The sequence below is a fragment of the Sarcophilus harrisii genome, chromosome 3 (genome assembly GCF_902635505.1).
Source record: "Sarcophilus harrisii chromosome 3, mSarHar1.11, whole genome shotgun sequence".
NCBI lineage: Eukaryota > Metazoa > Chordata > Mammalia > Dasyuromorphia > Dasyuridae > Sarcophilus > Sarcophilus harrisii.
In genome coordinates, this window is record NC_045428.1 from 10,904,812 (window position 1) to 10,915,797 (window position 10,986).

General features: G+C 39.0%; 1 long non-coding RNA gene across 1 annotated transcript; it reads left to right on the forward strand.

The window, feature by feature from the left end:
* Positions 1-306: 306 nt before the first annotated feature.
* On the forward strand, positions 307-7,247 carry LOC116422983. The gene is made up of 3 exons (XR_004233473.1): positions 307-506; positions 814-1,207; positions 6,938-7,247. It is a non-coding gene; the product is annotated as an uncharacterized LOC116422983 (long non-coding RNA).
* The last annotated feature ends 3,739 nt before the right edge of the window (positions 7,248-10,986 follow it).

The following is a 10,986-nucleotide window of genomic DNA, read 5'->3' on the forward strand; positions in this document are numbered from 1 at the left end:
ACAAGAATTCTAATAAGTGAGTTTTTTCCCAAAAAATTTATTTAATGACTCTTTGTGATCCTATTTGGTTTTTCTTGGCAGAGATACTGGAATTATTTGCCATTTCCTTCTCCAGCTCATTTTACAGGTGAGGAAACTGAGAAAAACAGGGTTAAGTGACTTCCCCAGGGGTATACAGCTATTAAGTGTCTGATGTTGCATTTGAACTCGGATCCTACGGACTCTATGACCAGTGTTCTATCCATTGTACCACCTAGCTACCCACTCTGTGTCTCTATGTCCACTTCTATATTGAAATACTGTGACCACCCAGCACCAATCTCAACCTTCTTCTCAGAAAAGGGTGAAGGGGCCAGCATCCCTTAATTTATATCCATCTCTTATCAGTTTCTTCCCTGAATAAGTGGTTCAGGCCATTCACCTTTAGCCCTTTAAATCTTGATCTACTTGTCTCAGAATGACTTCTGGATACAATCTTAAGGATATGGGTGAAGGTAATCCCAGAGGTACTCAATAACATCTTCATTATGGGGCTAGTAGAAGATTCTCTATGACAATTTATTTTTAGAATGGCCCTAGACTTCTAAATCTGCATGACCTCCATAGCACAGAGGCTGGGTGCTTTTTGATCGCCAGCTCAGGGTATTCTCATTACTCCTTCTTTAAAAAGACATCTGTAAATGACAGTTCAGCTCTCAGAAGTGGTTGTTGCTGCTACTGTGAATAGAGCCTGGACTGGGAAGATCTTCTCTGTGATATATTCAGAAAGAGTCCATTGATCGTTTTATTGTTTATTTGTTTGGTTTTTTTTAGGTCTTCTTCGGAGGGGCAAACCATTGTCTGCTGAAGCAGCTCAGTGCTCCTATGGAAAGCACTCATTGCGAAGAGCTTTTTGCTTATACCAAGCCTAAATTTATCTTTTTTGTGTGTTTCACCTATTACTTCTAGTTATTTTCTCTGGTAACAAGCAACACAAGATATGGCTAACAAATCATTATGTATGGCTGGCTCCATACCATGCTGCACATCCAACCCAGCTACATGAAACCAGGGCTTATCTTCTGATCTTGCTATTTGCTCTTCCTTTGACTCCATCTCCTCTCCTTTAGAGAATATGTTCCACTTGTCCACCATTCCAGGGGAGTTAATTTATCCTTCTTTGGAACCATGCCTTCAGGTTGAATGGTAATGACTGTTAAATGAACATGTAAGTGAAAAAAAAAACTCATCTCATCCTCTATAAATAGATGATCACAGACCTTTCTCCTAATCCCCTTCAACCATGGACCAAGAGACCAGAACCTTCATGCTTGTGACTGTAGTCCAATCAATACAACCATTGCTTCTGAAAGGGGTATGATAATTAAGGGCCTGGTGGTTCCATGCATAATCCATAAGAATCCCCAGGACAAAATTCCTTCCCTGATCACCACTCCCCTATATTATTCCTGTATTGAAATGTAAGCTCTTCAAGAGCAGAGACTTAGTCTCCAAGCAGGTACTCAATAATAGCTACTGATATTCTACTATATTATTAGAGCACTTACTAAGTGCTGAGCACTATTCTAAGTACTTTGCAATTATTATCACTTTTGATCCTCACACCCCTAGGAGGTGGGTGCTATTGTTATCTCCCTTTTATAGGTGTGGAAACTGAGGCAAAACAGAATTTAAGTAACTTGCTCAGGAACATCTAACAAATAAGTATCTGAGGTCAGATTTGAATTCATGTCTTTCTTCCTCTAGGCCTGAATCTCCATTCACTATGCCTCTTACCTTCTTCAATTAATATTTTTTACTTCATATTTGTTGAAAATTGAACCAAAAACTTGCTTGAGCAAGTTAATTCCTTATTTCTAATATCCATAAAAGAAGACATTTGACTATATACTGAATCAGTGTGGGGAAGTTCTTCACTTAGTTGTAGCAAGACTAAAATTTTTTTTTAAAATAATAGCCTTTTATTCCCAAAATACATGCAAAGATAGTTTTCAACATTCACCCTTACAAAATCTTATGTTCCAAATTTTCTCCTTTCACAGCACAATCCAATATATGTTAAATATATACAATTCTTCTATATATATGTATATATATATATATATTTCCACAATTTTTGTGCTGCAAAAGAAAAAGCAGATCAAAAAGGAAAAAATTGAGAAAGAAAACAAAAAGCAAGCAAACAACAACAAAAAGGTAAAAATACTATGTTGTGATCCCCATCAGTTCCCATGGTCCCCTTTCTGGAGGCAGATGACTCTCTCCATCACAAAATCATTGGAACTGGCCTGAAACACCTCATTGTTGAAAAGAGCTAAGTCCATCACGGTTTATCAACACATAATCTTCTTGTTGCTCTGTACAACCTTCTCTTGGTTGCAAAACTGAATTCTTCATGATCTTTGGAGGAGATAAAAATTCAGTTGAGAGTGGTACAGAGTTAGGAAATGAAGGGAGATAGATAAAGTTGGGAGATTAATGAAAATATGCAAAGGGAGGAGCACCTAAAATGGCACTGTGGATAGAGTATAGAGTCTGGAGTCAGGAAGGTTCTTCTTTCTGAGTTCAAATCTGGCCTCAGACACTTTCTAGCTGTGTAATCCTATTTCTCTCACTTTCCTCATCTTTAAAATATCCTAGAGAATGAAATGGCAAACCAGTCCAGCGTCTTTGCCAAGAAAACTCCAAATGGGGTCATGGAACATTATGACCAAAACATCTGAACAACAAATAACCAAAATAAGGCTCAGAGACATAGTGGAGCGGTATGGTTTAGAATATTCTGAGAAAAAGTAAAATCTTAAAGGAGAATTGATCACAAGCAAGTTGTGAGTCTCTCCCAGATTTGCCAAAAGACAGTAAGTTTTCCATAGGAAAACACTTTTCCATAGTTCTTTATGATGGTAAAATCGAATCAGCCCAAAGTTCTTGGTAATAATATATTTATCACCAGTGACTCATCTGCTATTATCTTTTTAATCACTTATACTCTGTTATTCCTAACATTTGTTGAAAACTAATAAGACCCAGCACTCATATAGGGCTTTGAGATTTGTAAAAGCACAATACAAATATCACTTCATTTTTATCCTCTCAGTAACTCCAGGAAGTAGCTGTCATTATTATCCCTCTTTGATAATTGAGGAAACTGAGGCAGACAGGTGAGTGACTTATCCAGGATCATCCAAATATTAAGTGTCAGAGGCCAGATTTGAACCAAGTTTCCCTGGTTCCAAGTCCTGTTCTATCCATTACACTGCCAAGTTATATTCTTGAAGCTCATCAATGATATGTGCTGAACATCGGCCACTCCCATGAACCTTCTAAAGCCTTTTGGATATTTGTAAGCACGGGAACTTACGGACTGATGAATGTCACCCACCAGCCTCGGCTGGCAATGAGACTTTTTTCTTGTGTCAACAAGCTTGGAGTTGGTTAAACTATTGCTCCCTCTCCAACCATGCCCTAGCTGCCATCATCTTCCTTCACAATTCTCTAAATTTCCTCCAAAAGAAGCATTCTTTGTAGGTTCTTTCAAGAGCTCAGTACAAACCACTACAGAGAATCATAAGGGGGAATATCATCTTTAATAACAGAAGTTACAAGGTGTCGGCGGTCTTCCATATATAAGGAGGGCAACTGTCTGAGTTTTGCTTCCTTCTGTCTGGCAATCCCACAAAAAAAAAAATCTGAGAGTCAGACTATAAATGTCATCTCACTTCTCAATCTTATCAGTTGATTTGATTTGGCAAAACTTATTTTTTCCTCCTCAGGCTTTCTAGAGTCTGCTTCTTACCCTCTGGCCTTAGAGGACGTTCCTCCCATTTCCTCAAGACTTCCCTGGGGTAGATGGGGAAAGAGCACCTTATCATGTCACTAGCTCCTTGGATAAAAAGCAGTCACCCTCTGGTCTACTTGAGAATTTCCTAATTGAGTTCTAAGTATGGCAAATGGTGAAAGGATGTTGCTTTTAAGTCAGGGTGGTGGCCGTGTAGTGACAATAAAATTAGGAGAAAATAAAATGGCAACAGACCATGGGCAGGGCCTTCTGGGGAGGAAAGATTATGGATTCCTAGTGTCAGGTCAATTCCATAAAATCAACTTAAAATGATGTCAGTCACATAAATTGGCCACGGGAATCACATGAAACCAGCCAGAACAGAGAGGATGGATGGGAAGAGAGATCAGCTTGTTATACCCAACTGTGGTTACAATTGTGGCTCAACTGCGATCTTTTTAAAGAAATGCATCCTGAATCCAGGCAGGATGAGAGAGTTTCCTCCCCTTCTAAGCCCATTGTAGTCTTTCCCTTCAAGAATGTCTTTCTAAATTCCAAGTGAGTAATAAAGTAGCCACTCATGCCTCCTCTTCCCCTTGACCCCATCAACCAGGAAGCAATGGAATTATCATCACCCTCCATCAGTAGCTTTTCTCAGAACTCTGACCTTTCTTGGTTATGAAGACATCACAGACTTCTGCTTCTTCTTTCCATTTCTCATTACAGCTTTCTCTTTTATAAGGTTCCCCATCCTCCAAATTTTCATGCCCCCCCAAATGTGGAGTTTTCCTAAATTTCTACTATCTTCCCTCTTCTTTTTTCTCTCTACATTCCCTCCTTCATCACTCTTTTCACTTGAACAACTTGATATTGCACCATTGTGCACAATGAACTCTCAAGGACTAACTCTGGCTATTGCTACTCATTCAGGTCAGTGCCTGTTGGGTGACTGGCAGTCTCGGAGAGTTGCCTGGTCCTTGCCCAGGCTCACACAGCCAGCTCTCTCAGCTGGTGGAATTAGGACCCAGTTTGACCTGCCTCTGTGGTCAGTTCTGCATGTCTGCTCTGTTCACGCTTCCCCATGCTCTGCCCTTCCTCTTGGCCAGAGCGGTTCTTCCAAGGAATTGCTGATTCCCTATTTTTGTTCATGGCACCACAAACCTTGAAACGCTCACGTTTGAAATTGCACAGACATTTGTGACTCTTCCTTCTCTTCACCCCCCACATTCAGAAAGACTTGGCTAATTTTCTAATGTCTCTATCAGGCCTGTCCCTTTCCTTTGCACTCCCACTTTAGTTCAGGCCTTTATCACTTCATTGCAATGGCTTCTTAACAGGCTTCACTTCCTCTAGCTTTTTCCTCTCTATGCTCCTGAAGCTCTTGTTTTCCTAAAACACCATTTTCCCTATGGGTGTCATTCTCTCAGGAAAGAAAAACAAGGACTTATATACAGGCTAACTATCCAGTCTTCACCCTGGAATTTGAACTCTAGGTGATCAGGTCCTAAACTTCTGCATTTCATTTCCCAGAAACACCTAAACAAACTTTGGAGAGTGTGAAGAGTCCTCACCTCAGCTGTGTCTTTTTATTTGTGGTTCCACAAACATGACCTGCACATTTCTGATGGTCTCTAATGACTTCTTCACACATCTTTACTGCATCCCATCTCAGCTCTTCAAGCGAGCTGAAGTCCTTCCCCATTCATGAAAGCTTTAAAAAACATTGCAACATTTCTCCTTCCCTCCATCCCCTTGTCTCTCCATCCATCCTTTTCTCCCTTTCTCTCTGTCTCTGTTTCTTCTTTCACCCCTTCTTCCTCTCCTCCTTCTTTTTTCCTGTCTCTCCCTCCCTCCTCCCCTCTTAATTCTGAACTTTATACCCAATTAAATGAGTGTTTCCATATTCCTGAAACATCAGAAAAAAGAGTGCACATGAAACTGAGAATCTTGATCATAGAAACCTCCTTCCAGGAAGTCTTCTGAAACGGATTCATCCCCAAATGCCCTTTCTGTCCTTTTGATTCATTTTTAAAATTAATTATGACATGTCACTTACTGTCATCTCTGACATTGTATTTCTACATCGTGCTTCTGCCTTTCTTTTGTCTTCTCAGAGCTTAGCCTAATATTTGGCATTTTAGAACTTAATAAATATTTTTTAGGATGATAGATTTTTATTGGGGTGGCTGGGAGGTAGAGTGGATAGAGTGCCAGCCCTGGAAACAGGAAAACATCTTCCTCAGTTCAAATCTTGTTTCAGACACTTACTAGCTGTGTAATCTCAGATAAATCATTTAACGTCACTTGCCTCAGTTTCTTCATCTGTAAAATGAGATGGAGAAGAAAATGACACACCACTCCGGTGTCTTTACCCAAGTACCTAAATGGGGTTATGGAGTCAGATATGGCTGAAAATGACTGAACAGTAATAAACACCTTGCCTCCTTGAGGGGAAGCATGTTGTGCTCTGTCTTTTTGTACCCCTTTTAGCACTGAGCACTTCTATAAATGTTCAACTGAATCCATCACCTCTAATGGGGGAGGGGGGAAATCTCCCAGGAGCCATCTGCACCCATAGAGAGGATTATGGGGACTGGGTGTGAATCACAACATGGGATTTTCACTTTTTTGTGTGTGTTTGTTTGCATTTTGGCTTTTTTTTTCTAATTTTTTCTCCTTATTGATCTGATTTTTCTTGTGCAATATGATAATTGTGGAATTATATATAGAAGAATGGCATCTGTTTAATATATATTGGATCACTTGTGTAGGGGAGATAGTGGGGGAGGGAAGGAGAAAAAATTTGGAACACAAAGTTTTGCAAGGGTGAATGGTGAAAACTGCAAGTGTTTTGAAAATTAAAAAAAATATATCTTTTTTATTTGTATGTATATATATATATACATGCATATATATGGGTGTGTATACACACACACACACACACACACACACACACACACATAAAGCATCTCCAAGGGCCTACAATGTTGACCTTGAACCAATACTAAACATTTACATGTGGACAGATCATCACTCTCTCTGGAGCCTTGTATGAAGGGAAGGTCAGTTTAGTGTCTGTCTTCAAAGGACTTTTTAGAACAGTTTTATTGATGCCTTCTCTTTTTGTTCATTATCATAACCATTTAATATCTTTTCCAGATTCATCCGTCAAATCCGCCCTCAAAGTAAATAGAAACATTTAAACAAAACAAGTCAACACATCAATCATATTTAGCAACATGCAAAATATTCACCCTCTACTACCTTCCCAAAGAGAAAGAGAAGTTGCTCCCTTATCAGTACTTTGGAATCTAGATTGCTCAAGGCCCTAATCAGACAGTGATGGCTGCTAGTGTATTTCTTTTTATTTCCATTATTGAAGTGATTTTGTATGTTTTTCTCTTGTTTCTGGTTTCTTTACCTTGCATCAATATATGCAAGTCTTGCTAGGATTCTCTGAATAAAATCTATTAAATGCATGTGCTGTAATTGAGTCAGTTATTTTTGAACGCACTTTCCTCTGGATTTTTGCTGCAACAATAAAAATTGCTACTCTGAATATTTTATATACATAGGAACTTCTTCAGTATTCTTGACCTCCTTGTGATGTACGCTTCAACCACGATCCCACTGAGGGTATGAACAATTTGAGAGAGAGACAGATAGAAAGATAAAGATGGGAGAGAAAGTGAGGGAGATGATTAAAAAGACAGAGGATAGATACTGCATTTATTAAGCATTTACTGTATACTAAGCTCTAGGAACACAACTATTGGGGAACAGTTACTGGCTTCAAGGAGTTTATAATTTAATGTTTAATGGGAAAAGACGGCACATAAAAAAGGACACAGGGGTTAAGGAAGGGGGAGGGAAAGACATGATGTGGTCCCAGAAAGATCAGCTGGAAGTTCATATATCTGAACTAGAGATGAGGTCCAAGATTTCAAGTACAATCTTTTTTATTTTATTGTTTTTCATTGTAGAACTCACTTCTTCATGCTCATAGTTCTCTATGCACAACGCCTGGATAGTCGTGCATTTGTTCTCTCTTCAGCACCTTTGTCTTTGCTGTCCTGGGTTACCGGTTGTAGGCTCCAGGTGAGTTAAATGAAGATTTTTCATTGGTTTTCAACTAATGCTTGACATGTTGGGAAATACTTGTGATGAAACTGCTATCAATTTCATTTAATAGCTGAAAAATTGCCTCCGTGGGTGCCCACAGTCACAGCCATCACAGGGCTTTGTTGAATGAGCAAATATTTCAAACGTTTATTGACTGGCTGCTACATTTAAGGCCATTTTTCTTGCTTGAGGAGACCAATGATATGGACAGTTGCTTATTAATATAATCTGCTTGTACAAGTCACATTGATCTTGTACTTTAGAGTTGACAGTTTTCTTCATCACATGTCTATGAAGCCAGCAATATGAGTTTTCAGGGAAACTGAGGCTGAGAGAAATTAAGTGATATGTTCAAGATCACAAAGGCAGTAGGCATTATCACTCATTCCATGGTTTTGTTTGAGGCTCAATGATCCATCTTGCTGTGTCCTCTTGGATTTTAGCTAAGCTGGTCCTCGCATTGGAAAGTATCTGTCATCCTCATACCCATGTTCAAAATTTCTCCATTCCAGTAGACTTTCCAGAGTTTATTCTCTGCCGATGTAGCCTTTTTGAGAACCCATGACCAATCCTAAACTGTGGTGAACAGGGCTTTCCACTACACCCTGTAAAAATTCCCTTTCTACTATCTTGATCTTTACTTGGGAAATCTTCCTTAAACTCTATGATAAATATAGATGTAGGATCTCATTGCTATCTATTGGAAATCAAGATGGTTCCCCTGAATTATATAACCACTTGGTGTTTACCGGAACTTTAAGTTAGGTATATATTTTTTTTCTTTTTATAGCTTTTTATTTACAAGATATATGCATGGGTAATTTTTCAGTATTGACAATTGCAAAACCTTTTGTTCCAACTTTTCCAATTTAGGTATATTCTTAAGCAAAGATCCAGTGCTTGAATTATGCCTGTAATAGGGCTTTTGATAGCTAATCAAGCTATATTGCTGATTGCTAGAGTTTGACTGAATAACTGATTTGTGTGTGTCTCTGTGTGTGAATGAATTTCACACTCTTTGTGTTGCAGCTTTTTTTCACAGTCTATTAGGTCTTAGAAATGAAGCCTGTGCTACCTGAATAATCCTGAGCAAGTCATTGTCCCTTTCTAAACCTCAGTTTCCTCAACTATAAAATGGGGCAATAATTGGTTGATTGTTGTCATTAGTAATTGAAAAGGATCGAAATGAAATCACTACATTGGGATGGATGTTCAGTGACTGCGACTACTGGCCAAGTTCTATCACAGGCATATAAACAATTGTAGTGGATTGTCTAAGTCTGCACATCTCGTGTTTCGTTTGAGCGGCTATAATTCTGCATTGTTCACAGAATACAGTGCCTTCTTTGAGAAAGGCTGGCTATGCTGGGTGGTGGCGCTTTGCCAGTGTCTCCCGTGTCTCACAATGGATTCCAAAGTTCTTCAGAGAGACCTTGAGAGTGTCCTTGTATTAGTTCTTCTGGCCCACATGTGAGCACTTGCCTAGCCATTGGGTTGACCTCATTGCTGTATCCCTCTGAAACCTGGACAGTCTACCAGTGCCACGCCAGGAAATTGAACTGGGTCACTTCCATTTGAATTGTCTTGGGTGGATTCTGAAGATCACTTGGCAAGATAAAGCTCTGAAGCTCTTTCCAACCCAATGAGAGGTGCACCTCCAGTAGGCTGACCATGTTGTTCGAAGCCAAACATACAAATATCTCAAAAAGGGACTATTTAGGGCAGCTAGGTAGTGCAGTGGATCGAGCACCAGCCCTGAAGTCAGGAGGCCCTGAGTTCAAATCTGCTCTCAGACACTTAATACTTTCTAGCTGTGTGACCCTGGGCAAGTCACTTAACCCCAATTGTCTCAGCAAAAAGAAAAAAAAAAAGGACCATCTACAGGGGCAATATTGGTACCTACCCACAGAGTTGTGATAAAGTTCTAAGAAGGTAAATGTATAAAATGTTTACAAAGTTTAAATATGTAAAATGTTTTACAAACTTTCTATAAAACGCTTGATTATTATTGGCATTATATGCTTGCTAGTTAATCAACTACTTTGTTGTCATGCTGCACAAGGTAAGCTAAGGAAAATGCAGGTTGACATCCAGGCTAAGTCCTATCCAGTGTAGCAATATCTCTGGAGGGGGAAGACCTGGGTTCAGAGCCTGCCTCTAACATTTATGTGACCTTGGGCAACAACAATACCAAGTACTTGTTAAACACTTGATGTGTGCCAGTCACTATACTAAGCACTGGTGATATAAAGAGAGAACTGAAAAAAAAAATCCTTGGGACTATTTTCTCTCAGGGAATCCACCTTCTTTCTAATTGAAGGAACAGAGTGAACATATATAAATTTACACAGAATGAATTAAAAAAATAAAATAAAAAAAATTGGGGAATGAGTGCACTAATAGCTGAGAGGGGCAGAAAGGGCTTTATAGGTGGACAGTGACAGGAACTGAATCTAGAAGGAAAAAATTCCAGGTTGAGTTGAGATTTTTAGACATTTTAGACATGGGGAACATCCATTTGATTGGAAGTTCTTTGAAGGTGGGGACTGCCTTTTGCCTCTTTTTTTATCCCTACTGCTTAATTAGGTCACTACTTGGAATGTAGTAGGCACTTAATAAATGTTTATTGGGTGCTTGAACATTGATTTAAAGTATAAACTTGAAAATTGACATTAATTCAAGTTTTTAGACATAGTGAAGTCGGCCTAGCTTTAAAACTCCCGTGCCTTATGAGTCTAAACACTTTACTCTTACAACTTCAGAAATTTCCTTAAAAGTAAAACTTTTGTCTTAGAATCACCTCCATGGCCCATCCATGTAACATTAGCCACTACCCATTTAATTCAAACTCAAATTGATTCAATTAAAGCCATTGGATACTTTACCAATTTTGCAGACTAATCCTGAGGATTAATTTTATTTCCCAATCTTCATCAAGTAATGGGGAAAAAATGAGATGGCTCTTAATCCACCTCCTCATTAAATGCCTACCAACTGGGACTGTCTTTGCTTTATAAAGGGAGGTCCAATCAAAAGGACTCTTATAGGTTTGAAAGATCCTGTCAGCTGTCATTCAGGGATCTTTG